General features: G+C 43.9%; 1 pseudogene; it reads right to left on the bottom strand.

The window, feature by feature from the left end:
- Window positions 1–15341: 15341 nt before the first annotated feature.
- On the bottom strand, window positions 15342–15947 carry LOC147900252 (uncharacterized; annotated as a pseudogene).
- Window positions 15948–25880: the final 9933 nt, after the last annotated feature.

The following is a 25880-nucleotide window of genomic DNA, read 5'->3' as shown; positions in this document are numbered from 1 at the left end:
TTGATCTGGTTTCTCAGGGTGAGAATCCTAGATGTGTTCTTGAACTTGTAGAGTGCGACGAACATATCCCATGCTTCTTTTGATGTCTTACTGTGTTGAGTTTTCCTAGAATGACATCTTGCATATACTGCTTGATCAAGTGATAGGCCTACTTGTCTTTCTTATCTCATTCTACTTGAGCTCGGGCAATGGCAGGATCTGCTATTGGTGCGGAAACTGTTTGTGTAGATGTAGATGCCATTGTAGATCCCGTTGCTGGTGCTGTGACAACAGATGGAGTAGAGCTACTGGTGGTTGGATTGTCCAATGGTCTAGATGTAGACCCATCGACATACTCCCATTTGTCTTGAAGTACAAGAATGGTCTCCATTCGGTATTTCCATGTACCGTAATTGGAGTTGTCTAACTTAGCAGATGCCTCCAGATTGAGGTTGCTAGTTGTAGACATGGTGCAAGAAATGTACTCAAAAGTGTCGTGAAAATCTCTATATGAATCAACTGCAAATCCACTGACTATTCCAAGTGAAATCTCTGTACCATCGGTGAAGATAGAACTGCAATATATAAAATCTGATCTGTAATACAAGGCTTGTGGCAATGATGCTGGGAATAGCCAAGATGCTTTACAAGGCTGAAATGATGTGCACGATGCCATGAGATAGCCGAATAGGCTTTACAATAGTGGCATGTGTGTGAAATCAAATGCTATCTACCCACTAAAACAATATGCAATGCCTCTTAACTATGAAGTCTGCTCACTGAACTGACAAATGTAAGGTTTTAGGTAATGTAATGATGTGAAACCATATGTGAGCGTATGGACTGACTCCGAGTAAGTACTAGTCGAGAGTTTTGGGCATGGCTTAAATTGGCAATTTGGGAAAATTCAAAGCGTCCCCTCTATGGCGATTTAGTCTACTCTGATCTAGATCTATACCAACCATCGATCGATGAAAGAACAGCAAATAATTCCTTTTCTTTTGTTCTTTTTAAGTGCTGGGTCAGATGCGTTGATGTAGAGGCAAATGTGCGTGAAGGAAGTGGTTTTGTCGACAAGTCTAAAATGTGAGTGTAACTTGCACCAAAATGTGTGCATGATGTGACAAGCACGTAGAGCACGAAAAAACGAGTGACTTTCCTTTTTGGAGTGCCCTCAAATTCTCCCTGGATCAAGAGATACGACTTGATCTAGGTGGAGGGGCAAAAGGAGTGCAAATGTGCTCAATGATGATGTGTCACTATGAGTCACATGCAGTGATGATGTGGCACTGTGCTTAGCAAGAGGTGTACCAGTGAAGCTCTGTACTGAGGTGGCAGAAGTGGTCACATGTAGTGACTGTGAAGCACTATGTGTGCTTGCAGAGGTCAGTGCTGACTGGACAATTGAGGTGGCACTGCTGAGGTGGCACTGCTGAGGTGGCACAGATGATGATGTCAGCAAGGTGAAATGGCAAAGATGATGTGGCACTGATGACATGGTAGATGATGTGGCTATTGACGTGGCACAGGTGATGTGGACTACTGAGCTAGCAGGGGTGACATGGCAACCTCACGGGGCTGTTGACATGTCAGATAAGGCTAACATGGCACTTGTTGATGTGGTAGTGGATAAGCTACCATGTGGCAGTCTCTTAATCACACCTTGATTAGGAAACTGTGGTTAAACCTTACTTGGGTTGGCTTGACCAACCAAGTATCCAACCCTTTTGAGGTGAGGTTGTGGTCGGGATGAGGAAGCTACCACATGTCGCTTCATGGGCAACCGAAATCTTGTAGATTTTGATGGAATCTAAGAAGATTCCATCTCCTTCTTGGTTGGAGCTCATTGGAGAGCGTGGACTTGTAGAAGACTATTGGAGGTCGCTGAAGGGTGCTGCTTGGAGACTGTTTCACGGGAGGACATGGGTAGAAGTTATGAGCTCATTAAAGGAGTCGTATCGAATGGCTGCTGGAGCTCATGGAACTAGCAGTTAGCTCGCGGTGCCCGTGAGAGGAGCGTTGTCACTTGGAGCCTTCTGAAGAGCCGTGATGAAAGACTCTTGGAAGCTTGGGAGCTATTGGAAGCCGTCAGTGAAAGAGTTCGTTGCTGTGTTGATGGAGCACCTTGGAGTTGGCTAGTGCTACGGGCAGCTGTTGATTGCAAGAGGCTCACTGGAGCCTTTGGAGGAGTTGCATCTATGAGAAGGAGCTCTGTGAAGTTGAGGCTGCTCGCTGGTGCTGGGAGTTACCAATGCAAGAGAAGTTGTTTCTATCATTGGACTTGGATAAGGCGGCTCATTGAGGACTATTGGCATTGGCTAGTAGCCCAGCTATGGAGAGGCTAGCATCTGTCTTCCATTGAAGGAGAAGGCCCATGAGTACATGGTAGTGGAGCTCTATGGAGCTTGTGAAACGACTGTCGGCTAGCTTGTTGATGCCTCAAGGAAGTCGCTGGCAATGGCGGCTGGAGTTTAGAAGGTAGTGGGCATTATAGCTTGGTGGCTAATGGAGATCCGGCCTCATTGGTGACGCACTTGCTGCAAGGCTGCGTGTGTCATTTGGTGAAGCTCTAGAGCCGACTGGGGATGGAATGCTACTGAGCCAATGGTAGTTTTTTTTATGCTTGGCTATAGAAGGCGATGCTCATCTGTGGCTTTGGAGGAGCTGCCGACCACCGCAGGACTGAAGTTGCCTCATTATTTGCAGTTGGAGTTGGAGGTCCTTGGAGTTGAAGATCGAAGCTTTTCTTCATATGGGATGGCGCTACAGATAGAAAGCCGATCAAGGACTGCTATAGGCTTGCTTGTAGAGCTATGGAGGCCCAAAAAGTAATCTTCTCTCACACAAATAACAGAAGTATAAAGCCTACTTTTCTCTCAAAATCAAGTTTCTGATCCTCTCTCCCTATCTTTTTCTCACAAGAACAATGGGGACGAAAAGTCTCTCTCTCAATGGAGAAGAACAGATCTCTCAATGGCTCAAGAAGAATGGATGAAAATCCTTCACTCAATGGAAGTGAAGCTCACTCAAGGACTCCCAATCTCTCGATCTCTCTCACTCTCAAAAGAATCGCAATACCTTAGCAGAAGGCAAGGGAGCTCTGATACCATGACAAAAAATGAAGAGGGGAGAGGAGAAGAGTGGAGATGAGGAGAGAGGGAATAGCTAGAGAGCACACCACAAATGACTAACTGTACACTAGATTTAGTTGCAAAAATAGAATATATACAAACCCATTTAGGGTTAGGGTTAGGGGATCTAACCCTTTCCTTTATAGCACTATATAAGGTTAGTGCTATGCACATATGATCACGTGATGGTGCTATGCACACATGATCACATGATGTTGAGCGTGAACTCTCAACAGGAGCCTCCAAAGGAATCTTCTTTTGAACTGGTCAGATGGTAGTGCCCATGTGGCTCTCTCCTCTACAAGAAGGTCGAGGTACCATTCCGAAGCCTCATCGGTTAGGGCCATCGGGAACCAAGTAGCTTTGGTTTCATTTGACTAGTCGCCTCTAGCACAACATGCTGCGTCGAAGAGTTGAAGGAACCTAGCGGGGTCCCCTTGTCCATTGTACTTTGGCATTTCCAATTTACCAAAGTGTCATCTGTCATTGTTGTTTTTGTTGCAGTTATGTTGTTCTTTAAGGTGTTCTAAAGGACTTTGATCGTCGCTACTTATTGCTTCTTCAATTGTTATGCCCTTCATGCTACATGTCAATGGTGAGAGGTTGAATTCTTGAAGAGTGGTGAGGGTTGAAGAAAGCTCCCGAAAGTAGGCAAGTTCTAGTCTTTTTCCTAATCTCAGGTGCATAAACAAGTCTTATTTGTGACTTTCAGGTGGGTGCATATGACATGCGAAGTCCGATTATGATTTCAACCTTTGTGGACCTAAAAATGGTTAAAAATAAGCAAGCGACGGGTCGAAATTAGTGTCTATGTGAGGCAACTACCAGAGCCCAAAATTGATGGTTAAACACTTCAAAAAACTTCATTTACAATAGATCTTTACATCCATGAAATCTGGGTTCAATCCAGGTGCAATTTGGTCTTTAAACAGCTGTGATACAGGCTCCCAAAAAAGGAGTCAAAATTGTTAGGCGGGTTAGAGATGCATTAGTGTTGTAGGGACCGTCGTGTTAAAAATGTTCCATGTGAGTGGAAAAATGTGCCAGTGCAAACAGATTGTCAATCGGAGGTCTCGGCATGGTGGCGAAATCTTATGAGCGAATTAGTGCCAAAAAAGGACCCACACAGGGGTGCAAATTGATGTGTTTTACGGATGCCTAAATGGTGTGGTATTGGCTGAAAAAAGTTCCCATAGCTCAATGGTTCCGTGTGTGAAGTTGTGGTTCAATCTGGGTCCAATTCGAGTTCCAAATGGGCAAGATATGGACCCTCAAAGTTAGGGGATTTTAGGGACCCTTTTGTCTTTAAGGCCAAGTGTGAATGGTCCTAGACCTTTGACCTAACTAGGGTTGTGCACTAACTGCTAGTTAGTTTGGGCTCAGTTACTATAACTGAACCTAGTTTATGTAACTATAATAGTTAGTTTGACTGTAGTTAGTCCAACTAGCTAAAGTTAATTTCTAATTGATCCACAATTAAGTTAATCTAACCCTTTGATCAACTATCCTAATAGAAGGTCAACTAACCTAACCAATGGGCAACTAACCTAACCCAATATCAACTAACCTAACTATGATTATTTTGTTTCGGGTTAGATTATCCTTTTTTTTGGGGGGGAAGAGGGGAGGGAAAAGCCGATGGCGACAGCAGAGGGGGGGAGGGGAGGGGGTTTGGTTTTTATAGATGTAGGCGGGGGGTGCGAAAGGAAGGGGGGGTTAGTAAGAGGCCTTTAAGGCCTTTAGTAGGGAGGGCGTTGGGAGGTGGGTGCCATCGTCATCGTGGGCAGGCGCCACCATTGCAGGCAGGCGATGCTGCATTTGGTGGGCGCCACTGCCGCTAGTTAGCATTGCACCACCGCATTAAATTGCCTTTGTTGCATCGGTGGCTTTCTCGTAGAAAATTCACCTTCTGAGACATCTACTTATTGTATTGCTCAAAAATCCCCTTGAGGGTAGATGCCATCAGGCGCATTATTGCAACTCCAGCGGACTGAGATGATAATTGGGATTTGCCATCCACACAATTCTTCAGGGTGGTTAACATGCTCTTTGAGATCGCCCTTAAGAAAGATACATCACGTCCTTTTAGTTGCTCTACTGCTACTTGAACCTACCAGAACTTGCAGGTTCCTCTTGTATCAGGAAAGAAGTGAATGGTCTTCTTCAGCACATCTTGGAGGTCTGTTGGCAAGCTCAAAATCTTGACTCCACCATCTTTACTAATCTGAGCATTGGGGTATACATATAGAATATCCTTTGTCTTCCATTGCTTCTCAAAAAACTATGGTTGCAACTGCCTCCAAAAATTCTTAGAGCATTTTCAATCACGCTTTCATTGATGGCAATCTTCTAACCTTGACAGACTAGTTGCCCCTCCTTCACATTCACCTGTTGTACCAACCTGGTGAAGTTTTAGAGAGCATCCAAATTGGACCTTTGAAGAGAAAGAGAGGAGCTCCCATATGTCATGATTTCTTGCAGTCCGAAGGGAGAAAGAGATGGTCGAGAGGGATAGAAGATGAAGTAGTGAAGGAAATGGAATAGCGGTGTAGCCCGACTACACTATCAAGGTGAGAGCCACTGTGGTGCTTGTAGCCCGACTACTGTCAAGGTGAAAGGCACCATGGTGGTTGGCCTGAATTTTGAATAATTCAAGGCAGCAGTACTGACTTGCATAATAATGAATGATTAGAGGTGGTGGCATCTAAGATTCCTAGCCATGTCTATGGTGGCACCTAAGACCCACCAGGCTGGTAGTTAATTACCAGCCACCATAGTGGCTTGCAATTACTCAGCTTCCAGTTACCACCATAGGGCTTGCATGCATGATTACTCTACGAGTGCAATAAATTACCAGTCTCACTAGGCTTGCATGCCTAGGAGAGTACTAGAGTGCATGGTAATGAGGGATTAGAGGTGATTAGGCTTCATGATTTACTTTTGTGGGAATTATTGCCTGATGGTGGCTATCATTAGCCACGTTTATCGTGTCTATGATTCTACCATGCAATCGCTCACCCACCACCGCGCGCTTTAGAATGCATGATCACTATGAGTGCAGTAAAAATTACCAGTCACCGAGATCGCATGCTCTCAATAGAGAACTAGAGTGCATGGTAATGAGTGATTAGACATGGTAATGAGGGATTAGAGCTTCATGATTTACCCTTGTGGGAATTATTGCCCGGTGATGGTGGCTCTCATCAGCCATGTCTGTCATGGCTAGGATTCCACCAGGTTGGCAATTAATTACCAGCCACCGGAGTGGCACCACATGGCGTCTTCTTCATAATTATCAACCCATCTGGGAGATTCCTTCATCCACTATGGTGGCTTGAACTTTATAATATATTTAAGATTCGTGGCATTTGGCATTTTACTACATTGCTCTGATCTGCCCATGCTCTACTACTTTGCTCCACATGCTCTACTACTTTGCTTCATGCCCCTCTAGCTATTTTTTGCCCCTGCTCTACTTTGTTCCATGCTTCCTCCTCCAACTTCGTCAACTGCATCTGCTCCCCTACTCATCTGCTGCTTAGCCACTCATCTTCAGCATGCCTACTACCACCCCCCTTCAATGCTCTATGATCCTAATAATATCTGCCTTCTCATATAAGGTGATTGCGTTGCACTCACCTGGAGTAGAAATGCTAGCACTACTGGAGTGGCGATTCCCCACACATCTGAATGTCATCACCTTAGATGACATGCTCAAAGAGGTCCTCTTTATGGCTGTGTTGTATGGGTTCCCCCTAGATATCAATGAAGACCTCAATATTTTCAGAGTAGAGTACTCTCGACTTGCTTGGGGGCCCATAATCTAAGTCTTGGAAATGTGCATGGTCTTTGTCCTCTCCATTGTATCCTCCTTTGGCTCCCTAAAAAATTTAAATGCAACAAGCTAGACTGGCAGAAAACTGAGTTGTACAAATTCCCTCTTGCTCAGATGAGGCTCTCAGCAATGGCTGGATGTAATCTTTTTGGCTCTCAATGATCTTTTGTCTCACTGGATGTAATGTTTTGGTCTCTAAGGCATTTATGTAATCTCTTTTTGTTCAATTTGAGTATGCATTGTTGTTAGCTTTTATATTTGTATTTGAATGGTTATGGCTGCTACCTATAATCTTTTGGCATTTAAGGCTCTCAGCAATTACTGAGTTTTTATAAATGTAAGATCCTATGTTCAATTTTTGCTCGGTATAAGTTGATAATTTTTATATAACCTATTATTGGACATAGATGTTCTAGGGGTAAGGGCCATATCGATGTGCATCACCTTATAGCAATAGTGGATCAATGCCACCACCAACAATGGAACGCTATTTGTATACTGTTTTGGTTTGAATGCAAGTATATGCTTTAGCTTTTATGTTTTAAAAGCACTTATATGCTTTTAATGAAGAGACTCTTCTTTTGATGAGATCTATCAAAATCAAGGGCCTATATCCATGACATGTGGCTAAAGAAGGTGTAAGAAAACCCAAACTTCTCCCTAGACTACCTATCGTAAAAATGAGTAAAAATGTGGACATGAGACATGACACAGGGTCCGTTATCACCTAATCCTCCCTACAAATGTCAAGGGTGGTGATTTATTATTGACTTGGCCATATTGTTTATGTGTTTTGGGAGTTGAAGCCCAACAAATACATGAATAAGGTGATGCTCACAAGAGCTCATAACTGACCCTCATTGGAGTCTATACAATATTGTCACATGGACTACAATCATATGAATAAAGTGTTGATATCTTTCGATCTTGCATCCCGCTTGGATTTCCTTACTCCCTCGCATCAAGAACATGCATTAAAACAAAGGAATGTTGTAAGAATTTAGATTGAAAATAAGCAATTTTGAATGAATGAGTAATTAACAAGATGAATTTCATTCATGTGGCCTACCCAAAGAGAAGAAGAAGAAGAAGGAAGAGAGAGAGAGAGAGAGAGAGAGAGAGAGAGAGAGAGAGAGAGAGAGAGGGAGGGAGGGAGGGAGGGAGGGAGGGGGGGGAAGGGTAGGCCAAAGAAGAAGGAGTCATTGAATGCATGCATTGAAAGCCCCTTACAATAACCTATAAACAATTCAATGGAGCATATGTGGACCAAGTGACACCTTAAAATAAAAAGAAACATCTAAAAAAAAGTGGATCGAGTATTATCCATATGCACTACTTGTTGTATGGCTCCTCGAATGCCATGTTGAATGCCCTCAACCTCGATTTTAGTAGACGTCATGAAGAACTGCTCGACATCTGCAATCCTTTCCTACTCAGATGCTGTGTGATCACCTTCTCCCATGCCTTCTTCTTGTAGTTCCACATGTTTTGATCCGACTTCACCTTCTTATCTTTCACCTACTCGTCGCCCAAGCACTGAGCAAGCCCTACACATTGCTTCAAATGTAGTACAATGCCTGTAGTTGTTTATGAGATACACATGAGCTTAAAAAAGTATTCCAAGTTGCTCTCCAATGTGTTCGTGATACTCAAGGCTGCATCCTCAAGGCTAGAGAGATCCGTTCCAACTTCATTCAATAGTGTTGTAGTCTTTTAAGACTTTCTTCCAGTACCTTGCCATAATTTTGGAGTATCTCAAGGCCCATCTTATCTTACTATTCTTTAAGGAGACAAATCCCAGACTTGCCACGTGGAATGTATTTGGAGGTTGGGGAAAGAATTCAAGAGGTTTGGGGAAGAAAAGGGAGGTTCGAGGAGAGAGGAGGTTCAAGGGAGGAGGAGGGAGGTTTGGGGAGAGAGGAGAAGGCTAGAAGAGGAAGGGAGAACCATGTGGCGATGCGAGGGTAGTACACAGAGCATAGAGAGGCAAACTGCGACCAACCAAGCTGCCATGTGGCAAAGGTGTAGAGGCATTCACGGGTGGCAAGATACATGGTGGTCGCTAGTGGTCGCAGAGTGACGGCATGAGTCGCGCACTGGAGACAGTCCATTGTGTGACTGTGTGGAGAAGGCACCGTAGCACCATGTGTCACAAAGGGAGAGCATTCAGAGCCTTAGCCAGTAGCCAGAGGCTCTGAGTCAGAGTAGTCACCATAGTTTATAGGCACGTGGATAAATGTAGAATGGCACGCATGGCTTACGGTAATGTCGGGGTCCCTGGAGCTCGCTAATGCAGCCCACTAACGTAGTCTGATGCAGCACGCACCAAAAAATCGGTGGCGGCTAGGCACAACTGGCATCCCATGTGGTAGCTCGACACAAATCGCATAGGGTAGCATTAAGGGCCCCACATGGTGCTTTGGGGAGAGAGAGAGAGAGAGAGAGAGAGAGACACAAAGAGAGAGAGAGAGAGAGAGAGAGAGAGAGAGAGAGATAGTGATGGGGGAGGGAGATTGCCACATGGCACGATGGTGGAGAGGGAGGTGTCTATATGCATAGAGAGAGAGATATATATATATAACATATTGTATATTATATTTATATATATAAACAAAAATATATACATAAATATAAATATATACATAATATTATATATAAGTAAATTATATATATGTATTTATTTATTTATTTATATTTATATTTATATATAAGGAGCAACCATAAGGAAATGGCAGAGGGATGTGGAGAGAAGGTGAGGGGTTTGAGAGAGGTACCACAAGGACAAGCACCTCCAAATTACCATGGTCAAATGACCATGTGGGCTACAATGATACTCATACACTTCATAGACCTTCCTAGACAACCATGTGGTCACTTAGAGAGGGTTGTGATGTATTTATGATCTTCATGAAAATGGGATGAGAACATGTTGGAGATGTCTCTGTGCATGTCCAAGGGTCATTTGGCTGAGAGATCTGGAGAGATTCTTTAAGAGAAGAGGCCCATAGAACTACATGAACATCACATGGTCATTTTTAGAGGTCTATGAAGGCCTCTGGCCACCATTACAACCATGTGGTAAGATGAAGAGGCTAAAAGATGTCTCCAGCTCTCTCAAGATGACTATGTCATTGTCTAGAGAAGTTTGGTTATGAATATATATAAATACATCTCAAACACTCTCTAAACAATCACATGGCCATTTTTCAAAGCTCTACGGAGGTCTTTGAGCCTCCTCAAACCTCATGATTGTGAAAAGGCTCTGATGATAACGTACTTGTAAAGAGGCTCATAAAACTCCACATATGACCATGTGCTCATCTAGAGTAGGTTGGAGATGCCTTGAGCCTCTTTACAACCACATGATCATAAAGAGGTTCATAAACATCCACATATAACCACATGGTTATTTGGAGATGTCATGAGCCTCTTCATGATCACTTCATTGCAATGCTTCTCAAAGATCTATCTAAACGTCTCTAGATGACCAATGGTTGGTTTTGAGATGTCTTTGGACATATTTATTACCATGCGGTTCAGGAAGTAGTTGTTGCGAGGAAGGAGGGGAAGGTGAAGTGAAGGTGTGGGTATGGAGAGAGAAACCCATCAGGAGGGGTTGGTGAGCAAGGGTGAGGCACTGAGGTAGCACCTACACCACGAGGAGAGGGAAGGGGAAGTTGGGGCAAAGGTGAGTAGGCAAGAAATTGTAAGGGGGAAGTGGAGTGAAGGTGAGGGGGCTAGCCCTCAAGGAGAGGGGAGGGGAAGGTAAGCCATGCAAGGAGGGGTGATGAGGAGCTAACACTAGACTAGACACAAGAAAGAGGGGTGATGAGAGGCTAACACTAGAGCAACCACAATAAAGAACGGTGGTGAGGGAGAAACAATGAGGAGAGGGGGGGTACGGCGGGAGTAGACATGAGATGAGGGGAGGGGCGGTAGAGTGAAGGTGAGGAAGGTTTAGAGAGGTAGAGTGAAGGGGTAGTAAAGTGAAGGTGAGGAAGGTTTAGAGAGTAGCCATGAGCACGGTTGGTGCAAAAAGATTAGGGGTTCTAAGAGAGAAGTTACAAGGATGAGGAGAGGTGTGTAGGGGTGGCTAGTGAGGATGAGAGCGACGGGAAGCAATCATGAGGAGAAGGAAGGGGAAGGTTGAATAAAGATTAGGGGAATGAAGAGCAACTCTAGAAGGAGAGTGGTGATTGGAGGTGAGGGGCCAAGGGAGCAACCATAAGGAGAGGGGAGGGGAGGGTGAGAGGCACAAGAAGCTGCCATGTGGTGAAATTTACCAAACTTGCCAACGTGGTAGTTATTTGGAAGTTCGGGGAGAGAGGAGGGAGGTTCGGGGCAGCTTGGAGGACTTCCTCCCATGCTCATGGCACGTGTCGGTGCTCGACTACTTGACTACAACTTTGCTTGCCCATGGAGTCAACACATGTCAATGGGCACAACTCCTCGGCCACCCGTGGAGGTGATGTCGACCACCGACATGCCACATGTCACGACATGATCTATAGTGTGAGCTAGAAGGAAAACTTGATGAGAGCGGGAACATGGCAGATGGCAGAGCTAATCGAAGTGCGAGTGCGTGAGTTGGAAGGGCAGAGAGCAGAGCTGGTCAAGACAAGCGTGCAGCAATCAGTGAGGGCATGTGCCTTTCCCTTTCCTTCCTCTTCCCTTTGCCTTTGCCTTTGCCTTTCTTTCTCTTTCCATTTTTGTCATGATGACAACGAATCAACACATGGTGTCACATGGCAATGCAGGCCCAATCAACAAGGTGGTGGCCCACATGGGCCCAATCAGGACTGAAGGCTCAGTAGAAAGAGAAAGAGAGAAATAAAGCGAGAAATAAAGAGAGAGAGAGAGAGAGGGGGTGGGGGAGATAGGGAGAGAGAGGGGGGAGAGAGAGAGAGAGAGAGAGAGAGAGAGAGAGAGAGAGAGAGAGAGAGAGAGAGAGAGAGAGAGAGGACAGAATAGAGAGAGGGGGGGAATATGTGTGTGTGTGTTTGTGTGTGAGCGTGCGTGCATGCGTGCATGCATGTGTGTGTGTGTGTGTGCGCGCGTGTGTGTGTACTTATATTTATATTTATAGTTATAGTTATATACATTGTCTTAGACAAATTGGACAACACCTTCTTGCACCCTCCACCTCAACATACCATAGCCCCTCACCTTCTAGCACTCTCATTGGTACACCTCAAATCCCTCTCTAATCCCTTGAAATTAGGAAACACTAATTGGAGGCCCTTTTGAGACCCCATTTCTACCCTAATGTAGTTGGAAAAGGTTACTATCGGAGTGAACTGACTGACAAAAGCAAGCCATCATCTAAATAAAACCCGGCTCTACTTACACATATATATAAAAATAGTAAATAAATAAATATGGTATATCACTAGATCGAAGCAGGGGTATTCTGATTGGAAAAAGAGAGCCATCACCCAGCTTTGATCTTATTTATCACAAGCAATCAAGGGAAGGCAATTACAACCAATCAAAGCGGGCCATCTCCTAGCCCACCGATTGGAACAGAGACATGCACCTCTCTCTCTCTCTCTCTCTCTCTCTCTCTCTCTCTCTCTCTCTCTCTCTCTCTCTCTCTCATCCTAAGTCACCAAGGGTGAGGTAATTTTGACCGATCGAAGCAACCCATCACCTAGCCTAATCGCTCCTCACCTGACACACACAAAAGGAACAAGAAAAGGTGAAAATATCACTAGAATCTAAAGAGCAAAAATGACAGAGAAGCATGATTTTGGCAAACAATGATGAAAAACGAGGGAAGGGGACTTTTTGTAACTTTTACGCAAAAATATTGTGCGGAAAATTGAGTTAGATAGCATGATATCTAGACAGCCCCTAGTTGTGACATTTGCACTGCTAAATCTACCGCATGGTACGCTAATGTACCATATGGTGTTAGGATACCTTTTTCTATTTGTCACAAAATAAATTGCAGGGTAGATTCATATAAAGATGGTATTTGGCCAGTCAAAGGATCACCTCCAACTGATTGACAAAAACATGTTTTTTGCATTTAGAACATCTAGACACTTTTTTAAATTAAAAAATATGTATTAAAAAATGTACTTTTCAAATCCCTTTGCTCTGGGCACATAGGAATGCCAAGGGTGGCTAGACTAAGGTTTGTTGTAACATGGTTAGATTGTATGAAGATGTGTGGAATGAGCACAAGGATACTCTTAGTGAAACAAAGACAATACTTCTATTCAAGGAAAGGGGCTAAAGTCCCAAATACAATAGATCAAGGTTGTGTGATGTGCATCCAAGAGTGAGTGCACAATATCTGAATATGTCATGCAAATTCCTTCTGCACTCTTGCTCTCTACTACAACTATAGCTCTAGTTTCAATGTTAGCAATCATACCATCCATTTTTTAAATTGTTATGCCTTATCAAGGAAATGTTTTGGTGCATTCACTTAGCTACCTTTGTGACACCTACGCTCCATGATTCTCTTGGCCCACTTTTGTACTACCTGTTCATGGCATTCGAACCTGCTGCCTAAATATCTATCTAATCTTGGCTTACCCTTTTTGCTCATCACTACCTTGCCACTCTTTTGCTAGCTTGACCATGATGTCCTTGGTGCTCATGGCTACAAATGTTAACACCATGGCATATGCAATAGGTGAAGGGGCCTTTGTGTGAACCCCCCCCTTTCTACCCACCCCCCTCTTATGTACTCAATAGGTGGAGGGGGTGTATTCCCTCCTTTGTGACACCTACGCTCCATGATTCTCTTGGCCCACTTTTGTACTACCTGTTCATGGCATTCGAACCTGCTGCCTAAATATCTATCTAATCTTGGCTTACCCTTTTTGCTCATCACTACCTTGCCACTCTTTTGCTAGCTTGACCATGATGTCCTTGGTGCTCATGGCTACAAATGTTAACACCATGGCATATGCAGTAGGTGAAGGGGCCTTTGTGTGAACCCCCCCCTTTCTACCCACCCCCCTCTTATGTACTCAATAGGTGGAGGGGGTGTATTCCCTCCTCCCTCGCCATGCCCTATGCCTCTAAATTTCCTCCCTCCTACTCTCTTTTCCATCCCCACCCCCTCTCCATCCCCCCTTCCCTTCCTCTCCAATCTTGCTCCCTTCTACATGCCCCCCTTTCTAGCCATTCCCCCTCCCCTTGCCCTCTCTTTTTGTTTAGCACGTACTTTGCAAACTATGGGTCCTTATAATATTGAAGGCCTTCCCATAGTTCCTCCTATAATCGATCCATCTTTTGAAAGAAAATCTCGGGTCGATGTTGAGGAACATTAAGTACCTCCTCTAATCGATCAATCTCTTGTATGACAATCCTGGGTTGCCAAGGGACCCATTGTTGAGAGTTCACGCTCAACATCATGTGATCATGTGTGCATAGCACCATCACGTGATCATATGTGCATAGCACTAACCTTATAGAGTGCTATAAAGGAAAGGGTTAGATCCCCTAACCCTAACCCTAAAAGGGTTTGTATATATTCTATTTTTTCAACTAATTCTAGTGTACAGTTAGTCATTTGTGGTGTGCTCTCTAGCTGTGCCCTCTCTCCTCATCTCCACTCTTCTCCTCTCCCCTCTTCATATTTTGTCATGGTATCAGAGCTTCCTTGTCTTCCGCTGAGACATTGAGTTTCTTGAGAGTATGAGAGAGTGTGATAGTTTGAGAGATTGAGAGATCGAGTTTTCTCTTCCGTGAGAGAAAAATTCCGTTGAGTGATAGAGAATTTCCGTCGATTCATTTGAAAGAATTTCCGTTCATTGGTTTATTCATTTCGAGAGAGAGATTTCTTCCTCTTCCGTTGAGAGAACTTCACTTTCATTCCAAGAGAGATCACTTTCTTCTTGAAAGAAATCATTTTGAGAGATTTCCGCCCATTCATTATGAGAGAGAGAGAGAGAGATTCATTGAGAAATAGGAAGAGATAGCATCTGCATTAGCCTTGACAATTCTGAGAGAGAGGTCTCAGATCTCGTTCTTTGGGAGCTTTCATATCTAAGCTAAGCCTCTTCAACAAGTCTCCTTCGACGGCCGGCAGCCCCTCTAAGCCACATCCAAGGCTTCTCTGTATCACCCAAGGACTCTGCAGCTCACAGCGTACCCAAGCCAGACGAGGCTTGATGAAGGAGATCACCGTCCCCAAGGCGGCTCACAAAGAGAGCTCATACAATGACGACCAATGCCTCCATAGTAGTACAGCTTGAGGACCTAGCGGCCTCCTCAGCCTCAATGAAGCGACTCCTCCATGAAATCCATCTGCTTGACAACCTGATCAAATTGTAGCAGTAGCCGCTAGCTCCAACGACGAGCTTCTCCATCGAACAATAGCTTTTTCACAAGGCCCGCTTACAGTCACCAGACGGCTCCTTCAACATCAACGACCCTTAGCGACTCTCCAAGACTATGAGGCGGATATACGATTGCTTCCTGAGTGGCCTGTAATAGGAGTCCGAAAGCTCCTGAGGCGAAGGATACACGGTAAAGCCCAGCTTCGACTTCTTGCCATAGTCCACGGAGAGCCGCTCCAGAAGAAGATTGGCAAAAGGCCGGAGCCAGTGCCGCCTGCGACCACTAGCTTCCTGATGCGGTCAAGGCAGAGATCCACAATCTCCTTTCCAATGGTATAGTGGCCTCAGGCGAAGTTGTTTGCGGCATCCTCCTTGCCGCTGATGAGCTGCTCAGGATGGAAGAGCTGCCTGTACGTGCCAATGCGAACCTCGTCGATCACAATGGGCTCGAGATCTAGGAAAATAGCTCGCGAGACATGCTTGCCAGCCCCGGTCTCGCTGAAGAAGGTGTTGAATGCGTCATCGCTACCGCCCACAGTCTTATCGCTTGGCATCTGGCCATCGGGCTGGATGCCATGCTCGAGGCAGTAGAGTTCCCAGCAGGCGTTGCCCACGGGTGCTCAACAACAGCTCCACGGCCGCCATAGCCGTCTACTCCATAGCCAGCACAGCCAGTAGAACGTACTCCAAGGCATCCTTCATAGCGCCAAACGACTGCTCAGCAAACGAACAGCTGCAACAAGCTCCTATGCACCCAGGCGACCTCTCTCCTCCTCGACGGAAATCCGCAAGCGGACGAAATCTTCCTAGATTCTGTCAAAATCTCAAAAGATTCCGGTGGCTCTCCTAGCGCCACGTGGCAGTGAGGGAGGATATCTTATCCTCAACCTCACCACATTGAGGTGTGGTCAGCGAAGTGACACGTGGCAATCCTATCTGCCACGTCATTAGTGCCACATAAGCAAGCCACATCATCTTGCCACATCACCAAGCCACATCACCAGGCCACATCATCAGTGCCACATCACCAGGCCATGTCATCAGTGCCATGTCACCAGGCCACATCATCAGTGCCATGTCACCAGGCCACATCATCAGGCCATGTCATCAGTGCCACCTCAGCACTACCACCTCAGCAGTCCAGTCAGCACTTACCCTCTGTAGGCACAGTCCCTTGCCAGGCACACTGTGCACACACTGCATGTGCACACTCCTACCACCTCAGCACAGAGCTTCACTGGCACACCTCTTGTTAAGCACAGTGCCACATCATCACTGCATGTGACACAGTGACACATCATCATTGAGCACCATTTGCACTCCTTTTGCCCCTCCACTTAGATCAAGTCGTATCTCTTGATCCAGGAAGAATTTGAGGGTGCTCTAAAAAGGAAAGTCGCTCGTTTTTTCGTGCTCTATGTGCTTGTTACATCATATTTTGGCGCAAGTTACACTCACATTTGAGCCTCGCCAACAAAACCACTTCCTTCACGCACATTTGCCTCTACATTGAAGCATCTGACCCAGCACTTAAAAAGAACAAAAGAAAAGGAATTATTTGCTGCTCTTTCATCAATCGACGGTTGGTTTAGATCTAGATCAGAGTAGACTAGATTGCCATAGAGGGGACGCTTTGAATTCCCCAAGTTGCCAATCTAAGCCATGCCCGAAATTCCCGACTAGTACCTAGTCCATACGCTCACATCCGATTTCACATCATTACATTACCTGAAACCTTACGTTCATCAGTTCAGTGAGCAGACTTCAGAGTTCAGAGGCATTGCAGATTGATTCAGTGGGCAGATAGCACTTGATTTCACACACACATGCCACCATTGTAAAGCCTATTTGGCTATCGCATGGCATCGTGCACATCATTTTTTAGCCTTGTAAAGCCTCTTGGCTATTCCCGGCATCATTGCCACAAGACTTGTAACACAGATCAGATCTTATATACTGTAGTTCTATCTTCATCGACGGTACAGAGATTTCACTTGGCATCTTCAGTGTATTTGCAGTTGATTCATACAGAGTTTTTCAGGACACTTTTGAGTACATTGTTTGCACCATGTCGACTAGCAACCTCAATCTGGAGGCATCTGCTAAGTTAGACAACTCCAATTACGGTACATGGAAATACCGAATGGAGACCATTCTTGTGCTTCAGGACAAATGGGAGTATGTCGATGGATCTATACCTAGACCATTGGTCGATCCAGCCACCCGTAGCTGTACTCCATCTGTTGTCACAGCACCATCAACGGGATCTACAACAGGATCTACATCTACACAAACAGTTTCCGCACCAGTAGCAGATCCTGCCATTGCCCGAGCTCAAGCAGAATGGGATAAGAAAGATAAGTATGCCTATCACCTGATCAAGTAGAATGTGCAAGATGTCATGCTAGGACAGCTCAACACAGTTAAGACATCAAAAGAAGCATGGGATATGTTCGCAGCTCTCTACGAGTCCAAGAACACATCCAGGATTCTCACCCTGAGAAACCAGATCAACCAGAGTTTCCGCAATAGCAATGAAAACGGTCATGCTTATGTACTCCGCATCAAAGACTACAACAATCAACTTGTAGCAACAGGAGAGACTATGAATCCCGCAGAAATGGTTCAAGTAATCTTGAATGGACTAGGAGAAGGATATGAGAATCTAGTCCAGAGTATTGCCATCCAACGGCCAATTCCAACACTGGAAGAACTTCAGTCAGTTCTACTTGGTGAAGAACTCAGGACTCAGGCCATTCAAGCACGTAAAGGTCATTCTAATGATCAGGCATTCACAACTTCAGACAGAAGCAGAGGCAAAGGCAGAAACAGAGGTAGATCATACCAGAAAAGTGGTCATCATCAACAAAATCAAAGTCAAAATCACCATCAGCACCAGCATCATCCTCAGCAACATCAAAATCAGCAAAGAGGAAATCATTCCAACCGAACGAGGGAATGCATCCACCAATGTGTCAAACATTCAATGCAACTACTGTCACAAGTTTGGACACTATGAAAGAGATTGTCGCAAGAAGCAGTACGACCAAGGCGGTCAATCCGAGGGAATTCCCGAGGAAGAGGAAATCATCGTGGTGGACATTCTAGTCAGTCATTTTGCAAATGAACATGGAAATATGTTTCTTGCAAGTGAGGAATTGCATCAGACTGATACAATGCACCTAGACACTGATTTCAATCCCAAAGAGGATTTCAGGTATCAAGTCGACCTAGTGGAACAGGATCCTTGGTACATCGACAGCGGTGCATCATCTCATATGACAAATCATCAGGAATGGTTCACAGAAATGAAGCCATTAGAAGGTCAAAAGAATGTCATCTACACAGCAGATAATACATCGAATCCGGTTCAAGGGACAGATGTTATCCCTATGAACAATTTCACTGGTACAAAAGAATTAGTCAAAGATGTGCTCTATGTTCCGAAGCTCAGTAAGAACCTTTTGTCAGTAGGTCAAATGACGGAACACAACTACAAAGTCATCTTCAACAGTGATGAATGCACTATCAGAGACAAATCCAAAAGAGGTCAGCTAGTAGCAAAAGGTGTCAAGGAAGGACGCTTATACAGGATGCTAGCTACAGTACCAGATAAGCATGCCATGTCAGCTCAAATGCAACAGATGCCACTATCTGCAAAATGGCACAAGAGATATGGTCATGTCAACTTCAAGTACTTGTTAGATCTCAGGAATCAGAATATGGCAATTGGGATTCTGAAGCTACAATTTCTTGGAAAGGTTTGTGAAGCATGCTACTTCGGCAAACAAAAGCGAACCAACTTTGTCAGAAGTACCTCTCGTGCACGAGGTATTCTTGATTTGATTCATACAGATGTATGGGGTTATGCCCAGGCCCGCAGCATCAATGGTTCACTTTATTACTTGACCTTCATCGATGACTACAGCAGATATTGTTGGGTCTACTTTCTGAAAGAGAAATATGAAGTTTTTGCCAGATTTCAAGAATTCAAAGCCATGGTAGAAAACCAGACAGGCAGAAAGATCAAGGTCATGAGATCCGACAGAGGAGGTGAATACATGTCTTCAGCAATCATGAACTTTTGCAAAAATCACGGCATTCGAAGACAATTCACATGTGCAGATACTCCTCAGCAAAATGCAAGAGCTGAAAGGAAGAATGGGACTTTAGCAGACAGTGCTAGAGCAATGCTTAGTGAAAAGCATCTTCTGAATCAGTATTGGGCAAAAGCAATAGCTACAGCTAACTACTTGCTTAATCGGCTTCCTACCGAACCGATACAAGGTATGACTCCTTATGAAGCATTCACTGGACACAAGCCACGCATTGGGCATCTCCGCATATTTGGTTGCATAGCATATGCCCACATACATGATGATCATCGCAGGAAATTGGAGGCGAAGTCACGCAAATGCATCATGGTTGGCTACAGTGAAGAAAGCAAAGCATACAAATTGTATGATCCCATCAACCGCAAAGTCATTATCTCCAGAGATGTAATCTTCGATGCGGAATCAGAATGGAAAACCTCACCTACACAGGAGATAGAAGCATCGACTTCACAGTCATCTACAGAACAGGTTGATGAAGAAGAGCAAGAATTGCCACCAACACCCCAAGCAGTGCCACAGTAGCTCAGACGGTCTACTAGGGAAAGCAGACCACCAGCCAGATTGACATATGCTCAGAAAGGCAAAGCAATTCAGGTGGAAACCACCAACTATGCTCTTATGACTACCATCATGGCTACAGAAGAGCCAGTGTACTTCGAAGACGCAGTAGACAAGCCAGAATGGCAAACTGCTATGAATGAAGAAATGGATGCTTTGTATAAAAATAACACTTGGGAATTATGCGACCTTCCACTAGGAAAGAAGGCCATAGCCAACAAATGGGTATACAAAGTGAAGTACAATCCAGATGGCAGTATTCAGAGATACAAAGCCAGATTAGTTGCAAAAGGATTTGCACAACAATATGGCCAAGATTATGATGAGACTTATGCTCCAGTAGCAAAGATGGATTCCATATGGTTCTTGATATCACTAGCGACACTCAGTAAATGGAATGTGTATCAGCTCGATGTCAAGAATGCATTTCTCAATGGTTATCTAGACGAGGAAGTCTACATGCAACAACCAGCCGGTTATGTTGAACCAGGAAAGGAGAACAAGGTTTGCCATCTCAAGAAAAGTCTCTATGGCTTAAAGCAAGCACCTAGAAGTTGGTACAGCAGAATTGACAAGTATTTTGCTGATCTGGGATACATGAAGTCCAATGGAGATCATACTCTCTACTACAAAGTTCAAGGGGATGACATCACTATTGCACTTTTGTACGTAGATGATCTGATTGTGACAGGAAGCAAGGATAGCTTCATCAGAAAACTAAAACAAGAATTATCTGTAGAGTTCGACATGAAAGATCTTGGACTTATGCACTATTGTCTTGGAATTGAGTTCTGGATAGATTCAGATAGCACATTCATGAGTCAGCTCAAGTATGTTGACAGTCTCCTGAAGAAGTTTCATATGGCAGATTGCAAGATTGCAGCCACTCCCATGGAACAGAGTTTGAAACTTACTAAAGATTCAGAAAAGCCTACAGTCAATGACAGATACTACAGGCAACTCATTGGATCTCTTATATATCTGACAATCACACGGCCAGATATTTGTTATGCAGTAAGCTCACTAGCACAGTTTATGGCAAATCCAAACCAGTCTCACTGGAATGCAGCCAAAAGAGTCTTGAGATACATCAGAGGTACAAGACAGTTTGGGATAGAATACAGAGGAAGTCATCCACGGTTGCATGGATACTGTGATAGTGACTATGCTAGAGATCATGAGACCAGGAGATCGACACAGGGATATGCATTTTTCCTTGTTCAAGGTGCTATATCATGGTTGTCAAACAAACAGCCAACTGTTTCTTTGTCTTCGACTGAAGCAGAATATAGAGCACTCACTACAGGTGCATGTGAGGCTATATGGCTCAGAAGACTATTGTCAGAAACAGATTACTTTGATGAGTCAAAGCCAACAACAATATACTGTAATAATCAATCGGCTCAAGCATTGGCCAAAAATCCAGTATATCACTCCAGGACAAAGCACATTGATGTCAGAGAGCACTTCATCAGAGAAAGAGTGTTACTTGGTGACATCACACTGCAGCATTGTGATAGCAAAGAAAATGTTGCAGACATCTTTACCAAACCACTCGGTAAAGAGCTATTCGAGAAACACCGACTAGCTCTTGGTTTGATGCAGAGAGGAAGGACATTCCCATTAAAGGGGTGTGATGGAATGTAATGCTCAGTCCTTCTTCGATTCCCCAGAATCATCATCTTGAGGGAAGGCCTACTTCATGATGTTGATCTTGAGGGAAGGTGTTGGGAGTTCACGCTCAACATCATGTGATCATGTGTGCATAGCACCATCACGTGATCATATGTGCATAGCACTAACCTTATAGAGTGCTATAAAGGAAAGGGTTAGATCCCCTAACCCTAACCCTAAAAGGGTTTGTATATATTCTATTTTTTCAACTAATTCTAGTGTACAGTTAGTCTGTACAGTTAGTCATTTGTGGTGTGCTCTCTAGCTGTGCCCTCTCTCCTCATCTCCACTCTTCTCCTCTCCCCTCTTCATATTTTGTCACCCATTGCCAAATGGGTTCATCTTTCGCAAGACAATAGGCTGAAGAAATGTCATTCATACCGTGGCTTTCCATCTATGTTCCTTTGTTGTTCCTTTACTAGTTTGTATCAAAGAGCATGCAAATTTTAGCGATCTTTCTACAATATATAGATATTCAAAATCTTTCATCTAACATTATGGTCCTTGTCCTACTAAAGGATCACTTCAATCACTTTGGAGCTTTGTACAACATCCCTTCAATCACTTTGGAGCTTTGTACAACATCACTTGGATCACTTCATCTATAAAATTGGATATATACACACATATAGATATTTGTAGATATTCGGTCTGACATTACTTGGCCTGTCCTGACACTTTCTAGACTTAGAGCCTTCTCCTGTAGTACTAATTGCTACCATCATCATAGCAACATCTCTTCCTCTCTCATCAACATAATCAACCACTTTATTTCAAATCTTCAACTCTGTTTAATCGAAATCTTTTGTCTCACATTATGGTCCTTAGCCTGTCAAAGGACAGTATCTAGTCACATAGCTGAGAACTTCAATCACTTTGGAAACATTATAATATTGCATATATATGTATGTATGTATGTATGTATGAACCATGTCTTTCTTCTACGTTTTTCTACTGTCATGGCATGGTAGGTGACTAATCTGGTCTTTGTATGCTTCTCCAATTGATAGAGTCTTCCTTTCAAGGATACATGATCTCCCATGCATTCCTGTACTGCTATGTGTAGGCTTGGTATTACAAATTCGAGTGGGACCACAGCTTCAAGCCCATACACCAATTTGAAAAGGTGTATTCCCTATACTGACCTTGAGTGTGGTTTGGTATGCCCATAAGGCTGCATTTAGTTTCTCTTCCCAATCAAAACGCTATGGTTCTGGTACCTTGGTATGCATAATATTTTGTTGGTGGATTCGGCCTATCCATTCCCTTAGGGGTAGTAGGGTGTGTATGTATGTATGTATATCTTAACAACTGCACTTACATTGAGAAATATGAAATCCCATAACTAATCCACAATTCCTAAACGAATCAATTGTATGCCATTCATCTTGTCTTGTGATAATAATAATAGAAGCAAACCACCATGCTGGTGGTGGCAGTTATATTCCTAGTGTGCAACCAACCACCGTGCTAGTGGCAATTAAATTAATATCCTTGTAATAATAGAAGCAAACCACCATGCTGGTGGTGGAAATTTATATCCTAGTGTGCAACCAACCTCCGAGCTACAAGCAACCAATGTTATTCTACTAGAACAAATCGCATTGCTCGTGCAAATGGTAAATTTTCCAAATGGCAAAATTGAGCTACAGCATCTACTTTCTCATCCTAGATAGTTGTAGTAGGTTGGCACATTTGATCTATCCATGACCTCGGTAATGGCAAATGACATTCTCTACATACTGATCTTGCATGCACAAATGCCCCAAAGCAAAAAACATGCACGGAGTGGTAGCACGCAGGCCATCGAATTCACATTTTGGACCCTGTTGCATAATAGGATCGACATCCGATTTAATTATTGTGGTTGTCAATACCATGATCTTGCTATGTACATGATGAAGTTGCTTCTTCATTGCTTTCTCCCTCATCCTAAGGCTGCGAATGTTCTCCTTCATCTCCTCCACTCTTTGCTCGCTTCGTGCAACAGCTTCATCTGATTCCCTCAGTGTCTCTTGTATATCGATGTCCCTTTGTCTCTTCCATTCTGTGCGCCTTCTGTATTGTGTATTTTACGCATTCTGCTTCCCGCATTGTTGCTCCATTATTACGTTGCTCCTAATACGCAACCAACTAACATGTGGCAACCTATCTACCATGTCAGCAAACCCATCTTACAATTTTGACCACGTCAATGGGTTAGATGATGATGTGGTAGTGCGGGGTTGCCATGTGATAGCCCCGCACTGCCACATCATCATCTAACCCACTAACAACCACATCATCACATAGGCCACATCATCAAACCATGTAGGTCATGTGATGTCAGCACACCATATAGTCATGCTATGTCACTACCATGTCATCCGTGACATGTCATTATGCCTCTCCACATCATCTATCGACTCAAGACTACCATGTCAATTGTGCCACTATGCCACATCACTACCATGTCATCATGAGCCACATCAGCCAGCTGACTCAATAAGCCCACATCATCATGCCACAGCATCAAGTCCTATGGCATAGCCCTCTGTTAGTCACTCTTATATCTCCATAGGCACATAGTGCATTTAACATGTGACCTCACATTGCCACATCATCATGTGCCACCTCATCATTTTGGCACTCCTTAGAAAAAAGTTTGCACAATTTTCAAATGCCCATAACTTTTAATTCAAATGGAATTTTGAGGTGATCCAGAAATTAAAAATGATCGGCAAATTGTGCTCTACGCAGTGAGCATCTTTGATCTATAGTTTGACTTATGCATAGGTCAACATCATCAATTCCTCATCATCATACCATCTCCTAATCCAATGCAGCCACCCAGCACATAAAATGAATCATATTATGCTCAAGTTTCCGCTAGGGGTTTATGCTAAACGATCAAATCCAAGTCATGTGAAAACATGCATATGCCAAAGATTAAGTCTATAGTAAAGTGATGATAACTACCTGTCGGGGGAGTAGCTAGAGGCTGTACAAGGCAAATGGATATGTGTAGGAACCAATGCCAAAAAAATAGTAAACAATGTGTGACTTTACATGGGTGGCATGTGTGTGCACGATGTGTGCAACAATCCTGAATCTAAGAGGAAGATGCCGAATGCCAAGACATTGAGCTGGTGTCAAATGTGTGAGTGTGTATAGCAATGATAGATCTGAAGAGACGAATGCCACTGGGAACTAATCGGGTAATGTGGAAATGACTTACTTGGCTTGGTGGAGTTTAATCTCCTCTATGGCTATGCTAGTCTATAGCTAGACTACTCATTAAAGTGCCAAATGAAGCAAATGAATTTTATCTTGGGAAGCTCTCATACAGTGTTCTCATGGGTAGAAACTCTCGTCAATACACAAGTAACCCTCTTGCATAAAGCAATAGACCACCTCTAGCATGGAGTTATTCAAATTACACAGTTGGCGGTGATACACAAGTCATCACTTTGGATGAGATCTATGAGTGGAAACAGGACCTAATTTGATGTTTAATTGCCAAAGGGTATGTACTAGGTTATGATGCAGAGACTCGAGCGTCATTGGTCTTGAGAGATTGGATGCATATGTTCCACATGTTAGCATGGATCAAGTACCACTTGTTGCTGATCATGCACACTTCTCGATAAGCCCTTAGCACAAGGCACATTTGATGGTAATCCCTCAACACGAGGCACTCCCATCTACATCAGCACAATATAATTCCAGTGATGTACAGCCATCACATTCATGCATGGATCTAACTCCATTTATTGTCACACCAGATGATGTAGATACACACCACGAGTTTAGTTTGATCATGCAATTATTCAACAGGTAAGTCCTCAATACAAGGCACTCATATCTCTAGTAGCAGCATGCAAAGATATGTGCCACAATGCTTTTAGCTCCTCAGGTGATACCATTCTAGAATCCATCACGATGCTTTCACCTCTGACATGGAGCACATCATATATTTGGACAAAGTTTCCATGAGTAGTACAGATCAATAGATTAGTCTCCATGACATTCCAACATTGGCTCAGTCATGCCTCATTACTCCACCCTTATATCTAGTGTCACCACCTCTTTCGATCAGTGGATCATTCCTCAGCACCACGACATTTATGTATCAGTGCAGTCCTACCCAAGTACATTGGACATCATCAAGTTCATCCATAGCACAACCTCAAAAACCTCAGTGTTACAACATGCACTTATGGTGGTTGTATACAGTCCATAATTGATGCAGATTAATGGTTAGATCTAGGACTTCATATCAGTCCCTACATCAGTATTTGTCGACACC

The sequence above is a fragment of the Dipteris shenzhenensis genome, chromosome 7, assembly GCF_047967505.1.
Source record: "Dipteris shenzhenensis isolate YYH24624 ecotype China chromosome 7, Dip_SZ_1.0, whole genome shotgun sequence".
Classification (NCBI taxonomy): domain Eukaryota; kingdom Viridiplantae; phylum Streptophyta; class Polypodiopsida; order Gleicheniales; family Dipteridaceae; genus Dipteris; species Dipteris shenzhenensis.
Note: the sequence above shows the minus strand (reverse complement) of the source record. Positions and strands in the feature narration are given on the sequence as shown.